General features: G+C 41.3%; 1 protein-coding gene across 1 annotated transcript in view; it reads left to right on the top strand.

The window, feature by feature from the left end:
* The first annotated feature begins 2,190 nt into the window (after window positions 1-2,190).
* LOC135233562 (protein-lysine 6-oxidase) overlaps window positions 2,191-14,487 on the top strand; it is a 29,803-nt gene continuing 17,506 nt past the window's right edge. The window contains exon 1 of the mRNA XM_064297238.1: window positions 2,191-2,525. The gene's annotated coding sequence lies outside the window, so the exon portion shown is untranslated. The remainder of the gene's footprint in view (window positions 2,526-14,487) is intronic.

The following is a 14,487-nucleotide window of genomic DNA, read 5'->3' as shown; positions in this document are numbered from 1 at the left end:
GTATTTTCTCACTGTGGAATATTTCATTTCCTACAAAGCAAAATAGAAGTGCTTACTCTGTTTAAGTTCTAATTATCAGTAATTACCGTTATTGTTCTGATGATTTTATTTGAAACATTTTAATTTTACTTGGAAGAGATCGTTATGGGCATGCCCACGGATCCCTCTTTTCTCCCTGTGACATGCAGTATGAGGCACAGTTAATGTTCGATACTTCCGCGAGTATCTGAGGTTTTACAGAAATCGGGAGTAGCTCAGAAGATGTGTAGCATGCCACAAAAGTCCTTCAGGCTGAGACAGCCTAATAGGCGTCCTTAACAAGCTTTGCGCAGATCGATATTTACTCTGCTTTCAGAAAGTGTGTGTGAGTGACGTGTGTGTGTGTGTGTGTGTGGTGGTGGGGGGGGGGGGGGAGCAGAAGGGTGATAAAGCAATAAGATGCACTCATGTGGCAAATTAAAACTTTTCATTCACTCCAGCTTATCAGAACACCCTTATTTCATTGATATGAAATATGAAAGAGTGGGTGTACGTGAAAGGGGGAGCGAGGGGGAAGGGGGGGGGGGGGGACAAAATTTGCGAAAACAAACATGCAGTGAGCTCACCACTTCCGCATGGCTATATCAAGTGTGTGTGTGTGTGTGCGCGTGTGCGTGTGTGTGTGCGTGTGTGTATTGCTTTGGCTGCGTATGCGATGTTAAAGTAAGAAAAGATGAAAAGACAGATAAAGAGGCTGGAGGCGGCCTCGTGCCTAAGCCAGAAGAGCCAGACGTGGTTTTAAGGGGTCTGTCTGCAAGCAGCGGGGCCCACCTGGTGAATATACCTTCCGGCCATCATGCATTATATATCTGACTGAAGCTTTAAATAGGCCTTCTGAGTAGATTAATAATGACATAATTATATAATTAAATTAATTGTCTAGACAGAATAATAAATGGTGCTGCACGGGCATTTTTGCTGGGTACATGCAACCAAATGCTTTTTCTTAAATTTTAATTATTTACGATTTTTTTTTTTTTTTTTCATAGAACGATTTAAAGGACATTGAAGGTGTTACGAGGCACGAAGCACCACTGATGTGTGATTTTTGTTCAGTCTTCTTGGGAATTAGTCATTTTGTCCCATCTATAACCTTTAAGGCAACATAATCTTTCTTAATAGTTCTGAGCAGTTAAATGTTTCATGGTTCAGAGGTAGTAGCCCAGAATCTGACCGCCCTATAAAAATCTGAGGTGTCAGCATGCATACTTAACGAGTGTATTAAGCGTACCAAAGTGGGGGCCGTGCTGCTTTTACAGGTACAGGAGAAGCATGCTGCTCTTAAACCACCGATTCGGGTCCGGACCAGTGCTGTGGGACATGCAGTAAGTTGTAAAACGCGTGCTCCTTCCTGTGCGTTATTTACATTCCGTGTATTACATTATTTACATGAAGGGCAGTTGCCATGTGAGAACGATTAATTTGGCGATGCCAGATGGCTGGAAGCGTGTTCTCCAGACCACACACACACGCACCAGCTTTCCGGAAAGATCTATACGCAGCTGTGTCTCGGGGCCTTGGTCGGGGGGGCAGGTAGGTACAACTTCCTGTTCGACATTAGCATCCTCCTTCTGACAAGAAACCCACGGCTGGTGTGTGCGTGTGCGTGTGAGTGCGTGCGTGCAACTGTGTGTGTGTGTGTGAGAGTGTGTGTGTGTGTGTGTGTGTGTGTGTGAGAGTGTGTGTGTGTGTGAGAGAGAGACCGTAAAGCTCAGTTTTCATCTCTTCTGCATTTGGGCCTTCAATGGAACCAAGAGCGTTGTCCTTCCCACAGTCCTAAAAACAGGAGTACTTATAAATTGGAGAGATTTCTTTTTGGAAAACGAAATTACTTGCATACGATACACCCAGACAGACAGGCACACATGCACGCACACAAACACATGAAAGTTAGAGGCATATTTATTCTCAGTATAAACTTCTTTCATATCCATTCTAAAACAACTCTGAGGAAGGAAGACACCAGAGAAAACCATTAACTCAGAGTGAAGGGACAAGGGCAGGAGTCTGTAACTAAAAAGGTCTTTGTCCTTCACATTGATTCACTTATCTCGGCCAGATTTACTTCCCTGTTACAGAGAAGCAAACGCATAAATCAGTGTCACGGGTGAACTGCATTGTGGCTAGGCTTTGAACTAGGCCCTACTCGAGAATACTGGAATGCATTGCGGTCAACAAAACTCGCGTGTCATTCTCATTAACGCCACGCCTTTTGGCTCGTAAACGTATTCGTTTGCTCCGTTTTTAATTTTGGGAAGCTCGGCTCGTTTTACATAAAGATAAGCTCACTGCGTTGCCCTTTTCTGATTTTACTGCTGTGTTCCGTGTGAAGGAATATTGAAGATTTATTATAAATTTATACCTTGACTGTATCCCGTTGGGAAAGAAATCGTGCAACTCTGGTGTAACATTGAGCATCACCCCGTGGAGCACCACAGCACTGGATGTTATTTCATCGTGACACATGCTCTGGATCTTTTAATCGGGTAAGACGGGCGAGGACCGCCTCTTGCGTATGGCTTGGTTCTGGGCCTTCATTTGGATTCTTAATTACTGTTCAGTGGAAGGGTATAAAATGCATTATTTATGTTGTTTTGACTTGTAATTTGTCAGCGCTTGGGTCCAGTCTTCATTTATTATGACAAGCAAAAAGTAACAAAAAACAAAAACGACAATCATAGCAACAATAAATATAACAATAAAAATGGAGGACAAAATGTCATCATTTTGTGGAAATGTACTGGATTTAACTCCTGCCATAATCAGCATTCTTTAAGAGAAACTGTAATTTCCGTAAAGGACCAATACAAACAGAGCCCTGCCCAGGCAGGTACGGTCCAAGAGCGGAGTGCTTGTGTGTTCTACTTCTCCGCTCACGCCGAGACCAATGCTTTGGAATATCATGACGCTACTTTGATTGATCATGGTACTTTATTCTTAATGGTACATTTCACTTGATGAAGTTTAACTAATTATACTGTGAAAATTGCTAGTGCACTACTCGACGTCTGTAAAACTTTGGTGGTGTACTGACTATTTTTAGAGAACCATCAATTTTCACCAATATCCTCCGTGATTCTCTCATGATTGTGCGTTTGTTATTGAAATATGTTTAACTGAAAATTCTCAGGGATCTGGAAGGGTGTTTTCATTTAATGAATCAAAGTATTACAGATACATATGTGACCCAGGTCACATAGGAATGTTCTGTTGCCTAAATATGGGGTTTTAGGAATAGGACATGGGTTGAATGGGATTCTTAAAATGCATGTTCTAATGTGAAACTCTTAATGAAACTTCACAGAAATGGAACATATTGCAATATATTGAAAAAAGTCTAAATATATGCTATATTTTGTTGTATATTTGTATATATAGGAATTCATTTCATATACTGCCCTTTTTGTGAGGGAAAAACATTGAAATATTTATGAAGGCAGTATTTTTCTTGAATCTTCAAAAGATATGCATTCATAGGATCTGAATTTGTTAATGTTAGAATTTCAGAGCCTTAATTCAGTGTACATTTGAGAGAACTAGTATTAGAACTACATATTTCCTCCCCAGGCCCCACCCATATCGGCACGAGCGTCCAATTAGAGAACAAGCCAAAAGCCTGGCACGTTGGCTACAAGTGTCGCGTCATAAAGAAGAATCGTACAAACTCCGTCCCATCTGTTCTCGCGCCAGCAATTAAAAACCTTGCTGTTTTCACGGAGAGAAGGGAATGTCATCTCTTGTCTTTTAAATGACGATAAGTAAAACTGACATCACCAAGGCTCAGCTGTCCACACAATAATTCTCTTTTTTTCCTCCATGAAATAAAATTGATTTTCCAATCAAGGCAACTGCAATTTTTCACAAACGGCTGCTAAAATGGAGGGGAAACTGATTAATCTGCCTCTCAATTAGGTTTTGAATCATTTTTATCCAAGCGCTCGTGATCACTGGAACTTTTTTTGCGAGTTTAACGGTTGTGATTAGTTGATACAGAAGCACAAAGGGCAAGCAATACACCCCAGGGCAGTCACTGCAGACTCAAATGAAGATAATCTCATCATCATCATCATCATCATTTGAAGTTCGGGTCAGCCCTTTCCCGGATTTATTTAGTGTAATGTGGGAGGGCTGCCTGTCGCAATGGCCAGATCTGGCGATAAAAACGAGAAAACTTGGCAGTTTGTCGTTGGAGTGCAGAGGTTCCCTGAAGATAGCATCATGCAGCAGAGGAGGGCGGGGGGGAGGGGGGGGGTGGGGGGTGAGGGTGAGGTGAGGGTGAGGGGTGAGAATCTCCTACCGACAGGAGATGGCCAGCTGATAAACTTTCATAATCTTTAACCTCCCGTGGGTTTATCATCTGTTTCATATTCATGTTGTCTTAATATCTTCTGTATGTGTGTGTGTGTGTGTATGTACATGTGTGTGTGTACAGTATGTCAATATGTGTGTTTATACGCATGTATGTGTGCATGCGTGCATGTGTGTGCGTGCGCGTGTGTGTGGATGTTACAGCCTGCACTCCTGAATTCTGAGCAGGTTTGTAGTCATTTAAGGAATATATTTGAAGGATTTTCATGAGGCAGTATTTAAGCCAAAATGTTGTGCTTAAGAGTCATGTGAAATAAGAGTCTTCATCTTTGCTGCAATACTTTAAACATCTTCAGCTAGGCTCCCACAGAAATAACCAGCTTACCGATAACTTAAAAAAACATATAGACCACAGTACATGGGCTGGTTCAGTCAGTACTCAGCTAAATGCTGCAATGTTCCCATAAAAAAGCCACATAAAATATACACATACACCACACATATGTAATATTCAACCAGGAGTTTTATATTGAAATTGCTGCAGGATAGGGGTACGGTTAACCAACAGGGGGCAGTGTAAACTCAATGAAGCCAAAAGAACTAGATTGAAAAAAATCTAAAAGTTTCTATTGTATTGTTTTTCAACGTTTACAAACCTATACAATAGCAACTTTACGAAACTACACAATAGCAATTATACAACAATTATACAATCAGAGCTGCTGCTCACACTCAAACACTTTTTGTCAATAATGTTGTTCATTTTCTTTCTTTTGGCGGGGGGGGGTGGTCAAAAATGAAAGTGTGTTGAAATCTTTGCAGAGGTTTATCATACTTGTAAAAAAACTAAGTGAAAGAAGTATAAAGTGTGTGACTAACACACTTTATACAAGCTTTTATCACCGCAGCCAACAGTGTCTTTTCCTCCCTTACTGTTCCCGACACCGTTCCCAGTCTTTCAGCGATGCTGGAACAAAGCCACCTGCTGTAATCTCACCTTCGAGACCGTTCATACCTGCCGCTGAGCTGGAGATTGCACATTGTGAATTGACCTGGGCGAATCTCCGGGAGTGTCATCTTGGAACTGATCTTAAAATTATATATAAACCCAGACGTCTGTGTCACTCACAATACCCCAGAAATATTTTTTTGTACTTCTTTAGCTACTTCCTGTCTGTGTGAATCTTCAGCAGCGATGGCATATAAATTGCGATTAACTAATTTTAATAGTCTCCATTGCCGCTTCGCACAGCTTCCTACGTCTCCAAGCAGTCTTAGCCTTTCCGGGGCACGCAGTCATTGCTGCTGCTCTTGTTATCCTGCAAGATGCTAACGGAATGCAAACTGTGCCATTCGGTATCACAGAATGATATCAATCATATAAATCTTTTGTATTATACTCCATTACCCCCCCCCCCCCCCCCTTGCCCCCTCCCCCCGGGTCATAATAATGTTACAGAGCAGATCTTAGTTTACCTTGTGTGGTGAAGTTAATTAAGTTAATTAATCTGTCAGTTTTGGTCCATTAATTTCTCTGTTGGTCAACACGCTGACTGTGAAGGATGCCAGGGGGCAAGGGTTGTATATTAGTGTAATAAGTAATCTATCAGGGGGGCTGACAGATCCCCCTCGAAGGCAGTAAAAATCAAAAGGTTTTAATACATCAGGGCTCACCCCGGAAACAAGAAGGGAACTGCCGGGTTTGCACAGTGCAATGTGAATAGCACCACACACTACAGACGATCAGTCGACGGCGAATCGCTGTCTGGTGAGGTAGGAGTCGACTGGCGTGTTTCATCTTAGGCATCACATTTTACTGATGCTACTGCAAGCATTTAATCTGAATGTGAACTCAGTATTGGCATGAAAAACATGGCACTTATGCTTCAACTGCGGAGAGGAGGTACTTTATGAACACAGTAGCATCAGGGTCTGGACTGAATCGTTAAAAGTTATCCGCACATTTTTTTACTCCTTGGTATTTAAAAATGTAAAAAAAAAAAAAAAATTATGGAAAATACTCCATACTGTGGATGCACTTATAAAATTAATGAAACTGCATTTTTGTTCCACTTTTAACATTTAAAGGTTAGAAGTGGAACACACAGTACTGCAAAAGCATGGGGAACATTTAATTTAAATAAAAATCCTGATCAGTATAAAAACTTTTATTTTTTAATCTGCATATTTTAATGCTGTCATTTTTTTTCCTGGGATGTCTAGTTTGGTATGCAGCAAACTTTGCAAGAAGAGCTTAACGACACCCAGGCGAACGTTGGATGGAGCGCTACAGAGCAGGTTGCATCATGGGAAGTAAATGAGCAAATTTTCCCTCTTATGGGGGCTAAATCAGTGCAAGTACAGAAAATTACCACCTCTCTGCTTTGCAGACGATGAGGTGTTCGTCTCTACGGCGCCCTCAACAGACTTCCTTCCAGCTGAACGACTACCGCCCCAACCCATTTGATTTATGTGTCATCATGCCAGAACCTTTCAGCGGAATTCTCTTCCCACATTCCACCCTATTTATACAAACTTTTTCTTTGTTTTTTTTTCCTTATCCTCTCCCGATTGTCCAAAATGGCTCACAACGGCTTTCGTGAGAGCGCCTCTTCTGATTGGCTCCCAAGCCGCTGAAATCTCAGTGGTGCCACCGTCAACCTATAATTCGCATGAAAACCTCAGTCCCTCTCGTGGTCAGTTTTTGCTTTTAAGACGTTTGGAAACCTAAAACTTATTTTTCCCCGAAGTCCGTCTGAGCCATTTGACTTTTTTTTTTTTTTCCTGGCTGGAAAAGTATAATTTTTTTTGATCTTTTATCCAGATGGAGGAAGGGGTGGGTGACACCTCTTATAGTATATGTTTGTTGTGGGAATCATTCCTGTTATACTGCAAATATTTCAGCGCATTTTTGTTTCTCGTCCAACATTTCCTTTTCTAAGAATCTGGCCATTTGGCTGGTTTCCACAACATTTACATTTTCATACCATTATGATGTTAAAAGGCATGCAGACCTACACTGCCAATTTGTACTGTACTATGAGTTCTGGTATAGGTGACACATCAGAATACACATTAGATTAATAATGCATCAGTAACAAATACAGTGTTATTTAGCCAAGCATTAATACATGTACAGAAAATACTACTTGTTTGGAATATTTTAAATTTACCAAATAACTTTATGCAGGGCTACTGAAGAAATCTTTTCAAATCTGAAACAAGGCCACACTGGTGACTGGTTTAGAAAGTAAAAGTCCTTCTCAGTATTTTGTCCCAATCCTCTGCATTTGGTAATTGGCACAGCTGTTCAGCGAGGAGGCAGAGGTGGAGGAGAAGTCAGCTGAGTGCAAGGGGTGTAAGAAAGACATGGCAGGACTGTTTAACTTTCTGACCGCTGGACTTTCCACCTTTGTGGCTGACTCTGAAACCTTGTATCTGTCCTCCTGCGCTACTGGAAGTTTAAATCCCCTGCTGTGGCACCTTCTGTGCACCCCCCCCCCCCTCCAGCCCCCTGCTCCCACCTCGCGCTTCTCCCCTGTCTGAGTAAAGCAAGCAAATATGAAAGGAGGGCCCACTATCAGGTCTCCTAATAATAAATCATAAATAACAAGGCAACTCCCAGAGAGAATTATAATGTTATTTTACCACGCCTTAAATATTTACTGACTTTTTTTGTGTGTAATGGAGGTTGTGAGTGCAAGACACTCAGTTTAAACAGTTTTCACAGTCCACACACATCACACAGTTGTGGGTGATCAGATGGCGGTGTTGTGGTGTGTTAGATATCCCCCACCTTGAACATTTCCTAGAGTGAAAACACAGTTCTGGGCTTACAGTGGGGCAGCAGTGTAGCATAATGGGCAAGGAGCTGGGCTTGTAACCTGAAGGTCACAGGTTTGATTCCTCAGTAGGACACTGCCAGTGTACCCTTGAGCAAGGTACAGTACTTAACCTGTATGGCTGTATAAAGGGATGCAATGTAAATGCTATGTAAAAAGTTGTGTAAGTCGCTCTGGATAATGTAATGTAATGTAATGGGGGGGGGGGGGTCAACTGTAAAAATGCTACAGGGTTAGCTACACCTGAATAGGAGGTGAGACGTCCCTTTCATGGAAATGAGGATCTTGTACCCAGATTAGCCCTGGACAGCTAACAGGGCCTCTGCTTTGAAGCCAGAAGGTGCCAGTGACATTAAAAGGATGTGAGTAGCGATACGAGATCAATAGTGGTGACTCAAAACCTGTCAGAATTTAGTTTGGCCCCGCCCGTCTGTGGAGCTTTTCCTCAGATCAGTTAAACAGACCATCTCCGTCTTCCCAAGAGGGAGGCTTGGTTGAGGTACAGCATGCAATCTTTCAGCGAGAGCGGAAGAAAAATACAACTTATTTTTCAATTCCTTTCACGCTCTGTCTGTTCCCCTTGGCTAAACAGGGGAAAAGGTACCTAAAGGGAGACTGCCTCTTACCTGTTTCTCTCACTTTGCTATTCGAAGTAAAAGTGAAATGTATGTTTGTATGTATGTTTGTGCAGGCTATAACACTGAAATAGCAAGTTCTAGCGTGTTATATTCATATATTAGCATTCTGTCTTTTCTAGTGAACTACCTGATGAATGTACAGGTGAATCAGGTGATTTCAGTTTTCCAGCATTTGCGATTAATGAGCATCCGCACAGTAAAATGTCCAGTGTTAATTCAACTCTGACAGAGTACACCTGGGTCCAACAGGGACCATATGCTCTCGGTAAAAGTTGATTTAACACTGAACATTTTACCGTGCACCTGAGTCTATTGTAGAGGGCACAATAAATGGAAAGTCAGAGCAGGCAGCCGAACGCATGAATGCACGACTTGCTACGCGCTGCTTATTCATACTCAGCTGATGAAAAATCCCTCTAATGACTGCGATGCGGCTTTCTCTCGGAGCCTCCAATAGAATTTCGGTCACGGATGTCATACTACCTGAATAAAAATTTTATGGTTAATAGGGATTGATGTCATGCCCGCTCCATTGTGAAATCTGGTGATTTGAAATTTACGCATTGAAACTGCCGCAATTCATTTTTTTTTTTTTTTAATGTGGAAGTTATTTACAATTCAGCAGAACCCAGTTCTGACATTTTAAGTTCTCTAAGATAGTATTCGGCTACTGCAAAAAAAAAAAAAAGTTTTAAATGCCGCCGTATTATAGATGTGAGGTGTATGTGATGTGAGAAGGTCGCTGGATTTTGGGAGATTGATAGCGTTCCGTTGGACCGCCGGACGGACTCCTGTTCTTTCTCTCAAGATAATGCTTCTTACGTGCTTTACGTGATGAAACAGAAACAGCTGGTCGGCCAGCCAGGCTGCACGTGCTCAGTGCCACGTAGGCCGACCGAGCTGCGCTTAAAGGGGGAGAGCCAGCTGTGGCTCCCCGCCCAGACCGTGAGTAATCAAAGGCTGCTGTTTGTGCGGAGGGAATCACTGCTCCGCACACAAGGGGCATTTAAAGGTTCACGCGCTCAGTTTGGCGGCAGAGTGAAATGTGTCTGAAATAAGCCCGAAAATCCACAAATTAAAGATTTTTTTTCCTCTCACGTGGCGTGTCAGATTTCATCCACCTTCCGCATTCTCAGGTTTTAAAGTAAGGTTTTTCAGGTTTTTCTCAGGTTTTTTTTTTTTTTTAACTGAGGCTTATATCAAGTATAAATCCCTCTTAAAGTGCACCGGTACAATTTTGAATCACATTTTGCCTATGAATTACAGAAAAAACCCTTCCCTCTAAAATGTATTACTTTGAACAAGTGCAGACAGAAAACAGATTACTCCACTGTTAAACAATTCACGCAAGTTCAACAACTTTCCCTGTATCATTGAAATCATGAGTAAACTCCACTAAAATTGAACTGAAAAAGTTGGTGCTATTACAATGTTTTCATTGTTTCATTGTCGTTGTTAAAGTAATTTAATAATTTGATCATTGTTGTGTTGTATTTAAGTTGTTAAAGTTAATCAAATCACATAATCATTTCTTGTTTCAACTTTATTATCTGATTTAAAACAAGAATGACGTCACATTATTTATATGAAAATACTCACTCATATCAACTCACCAGGAAGAAAGTTCAAAAGCTCAAACGACATTAACTGAATTGCCATTTGAAGTTTAGTGGACTAAACGACTTGTTTGTGTTTCACCTTAGAGATATTGGTTATCTGAATGACATTATTCTTCGGCTTAACGTGATGCCGTGGTTCCTTGCTGCCTTGCCTGCACACCTGTAGGTGGCGCCAGGTGCAGAAGCACAAAATTCAATAGGGTTAAAAAGAATCACGTGACCTTCTGTCAATCCTAGTTGACAGAAGGTCACGTGCCACCTCTTGCCACCTTTTTTGGATTTAAATTGAGTTGAATGGAGATTGTTGACTCTGACTGTTCTCAAATAGTCAAGTCAATCAAGGGTTCAAGTGTTGAAAGTTGAGTTTGGTGTCCAAACAATATCAGCATACATTAACGTGAAGAGAATGAACAAGTGTACACAACTGAAGAGAGCTGTTGATTTTTAGAGTGTACTTGTGAAAACAGGGAGTGCATTTTGAAATGAAATGTTTTGACCCCACCTTCAAATTAACTTCACATATAACTGTATCAAATAAATAGAAAATGACTAATGCAAAAGCACTTCACCTTCCAGTCCAGTGAATGAGGCTGGAATTTCAGTAAATGAGAGCCTTGTGAATAACGTTTATTTAGCAAACTATTCTCAGATTGCTGGAGGGTTGAAACATGCAGTCCCATCAGGTGAAAACGCTTGGCTGAGTGATGCTCTGATTCTGAAGTCTGTTCACCAAAACATTTGCACACATGTCATAAATAAGTCAACTTCTCAAAACTTGTGAAATTATTATGCAGTTTACATTTGCAAAATCCTCAAAATGTATGTTTTTTTTTTTTCTTCTATGATTTGAAATTATTTTCGTTGTTTTCATATTGCCTTCATATTCGCCATATGGCCTGCTAGTGTTCTTGAACATTTTGCCGTTGTTTCACATGATACACTTTTCCAGCATTTGAATCCAGCACTTTGTAAACCCACAGAATGACAGACGGGATGGACGGTGTCCACAGTGTGTTTTTCTGTCGTCTGATGTAGCTGACGACTCACAACACGGCGAAGATTATAAACCTCCCTGAGGTTGTTTACAATCTGGTCTCTCTCCTCGGGAAAATGGGTCAGCGCATCTATTTGTGAGTTAAGAAAGTTGTAGGATGCATTTAAAACATTGGGCCTCATTCACAGAACTTTTCTTAAATCTTAATTCTTACTTTTGTTCCTGTGAAAACACAATATGAGATTCATGACACATGAGCAGACCTTTGTTTTTTGTGCATTTCCCAGGTGAATGAGATGATGCGTGCTGGCCGTTTGTAAATTTGGGCTCACTATATAGGCTGTCCAGCTGGTGAACAGAAAGTTGACCAGTTAAAAGTGTTGAAACACAGTTTAAACCAGCTTGACCAGTAGGCTGGTTCAAACTGGAATTTTCATCAGGGTATGTTGCCTCAGTCATGTCATGAGTATCCAGAGAAAGCTTCCTGTCAAAATATTCCTACAGTGGACCCACTGAGGTACATATAACCCCCTGAGACACTTTTGTCTTGGTGCAGTGATTCGGTCCAGGGTCTGCACTAACATTGGATTGTACTAGTGCTGGTTTTGGTCAGGACTAGTAAGGTTTTGGTCAGGACTAGTAATACAAGACAGAATAATATGACTATAACATGACCTGAGCCTATCCCAGCATGCATTGGGGGGAGGCAGGAATACACCCTGGGCAGGTCGCCAATCTATTGCAGGGTAATAAGATGAAAACACACAATCTAAAGCATTGTCACAGCTCCTGCTCACCACTACAAGGCAGAAAAACACTCATCTGTGCTGGTTCCAGAAGCAATGATATAATTATTGTTGCCACCTGTTCCTTGTTTGCTTGTGAATTGAACATTTAGGTTGGTCCAGTTCTTTCCGTTGTTGCACAGTCTTGGAGTCCCCTGTCTATTGGTTGTGTGCCTGTGGATTCCAGTGCCACTTTTTAATTTGTGTTTCTAGTTCCAGGCGTTTAGAGTTTTCCTTTGTCAGAAAGTAATCTTAAGTCAAACTAGGAGGCATGACTCCTAGTGACTAGTCTTCCTAGTAGTCTTTGTTTAGCCTTGCTGTGGTTCTGTGTTTACAATCAAAACAATTCTCCTCCTCCAACTTCAACACTGCTCACTCACCTCGAGTGACCAGGGCCATCTAGCGACCTAAATTAGCTAGCTGGATAGCAAGAGGTGACACGCCAGCTCCATGTCTCTTTTCATTCAAACTTCAGCTGATTCCACCAAGGAAAAGCAATTCCCAGGTTGACTCTAGTTTTTGAACAAGCGCTGTCGGCTTGCCGTTTTGCTTTGCTGTGTCTGGGTTTCTTCGCCTCCGACGTTGCAGCAGCTGGCTAGCTAGCAACAAACACTCCAGTGAAATCTCATCCCAAACCACAGGCTCTGTAGCCACACCCACCCCTCTCCACACAGAAAAGAGCACCACGCCCAGAATCATCTATAACAAATTTTAGAATGACAAATACAGGTAAAGGGACATAAATTTGGCTGAAGAGCGTAAAGACAGAGACATTTCCAGTGCATCATAGATATGCCTTAGCGTGGTAATTTTTATAATATTTTCAAGGTAAAAATCCTGGATAGTATGCCTTTAACCTTTCGTTTTTTGTGTGCTGTTAGGCTACAGCCCGTTACATGTGGACGGTATAAACTGTAGATGGTGTTAATGTTAAACACACTCAGACTACAACTTTTTTTTTTTTTTGGCACAAATACGTCATACATTTCGTAGAGACTAATAATGGCAAAAACAGTTCCATTGTGTCCCAGTTTTCCGTTTGGTTTATATGTCCTGTTTGTTATAGCCCGTTTTTATTCCCATGGAGAACAGTCTCATTATGATGGTGATTAAAGTTTAAAAATCTATTTACCCCACCTGCTTCTAATAGACGTGAAGCCTGGCTACCTTGTATATCCATTAGGAAATGCCCACCAGCCGATTAACTGCCTTCACTTTGATCTTTATACCCAAGTTATAAAAAGTGTTTTATTCGCTATATTGTCATTTTTTCCTCGGTATCCCAGCATGCTAAATCATACAAACATGTGACTGCAGGCTTTGAATTTGTGAAGCTTACTTGACACATACACAGTGGTTCATTGTCTGGTGATGAACACGTGGTGAATTAGGATGTCCTTTTGAAGTTCCTATAAAAATAAAAGGCTTATTATGAATTTCCTATGAGCAGACAATAAACTCAACATGTGTACGGTGTAATTTGCTAGACTTATTTGATGTTTGTTAGACAAGGAGAAATAAAGTTGTGCTTAAGGAGACACACTAGAACCCTGCATTTGTGGAAACCGTGTACTACTGGCAGTGATGTAAAACTATGGAAAGATATTTAAACATAGCAGTTATTTTCCTGATATCTACTGCGTACAGTATTTCAGTTGTATACTGTTAACTGTTGGCCGACACCTTCCTACATGACCTCACCCATCATCACTGATACCGCCTCTAAATCTACTGACAGGCCTGACACTGCCACCAGAAACTTTAGTTTGCAAATAACCTGACCGTGTATTTTCTCTGTCAACCAAACCTTTTGTTATCATTTACTATCATGTGAATTCTATGGTTTCTCCCTGTTCACACACTGTAGCTGCGAAAGCAGAAGAGATGGCTGCCGGTCTCACTCACATTGACCCTGTTGCTTTCAGAGCCACCTTGTTGCTCAATGCTCGAGCAGTCCTGCCAGTGACCAAATACAATTAGATAGTTTCTATAAAAGAAAGAGGTCATGTTTACTGCCTGTTTTTATTTGTATTTCATCCAGTTATGATCCTGTCTGTATGATATTAAAGTTATGGCTCCTTAGCACGATTCACCAGAGCATAAAGCTACGGTCCACAGAAAATCGAGATGATAACTTGAAGTGATGAAAACCATGCCTGAAACATGATGAGTCACCAGGTCACGGCATATGCTAGCATGTGTAGTAAAATTTGACATTTCCCCAGAACCCCTCTCTTTAAAAGGCATAATGGCAGGCAGGGG

The sequence above is a fragment of the Anguilla rostrata genome, chromosome 10, assembly GCF_018555375.3.
Source record: "Anguilla rostrata isolate EN2019 chromosome 10, ASM1855537v3, whole genome shotgun sequence".
NCBI lineage: Eukaryota > Metazoa > Chordata > Actinopteri > Anguilliformes > Anguillidae > Anguilla > Anguilla rostrata.
This window is presented reverse-complemented; position numbering and strand designations above follow the sequence as displayed.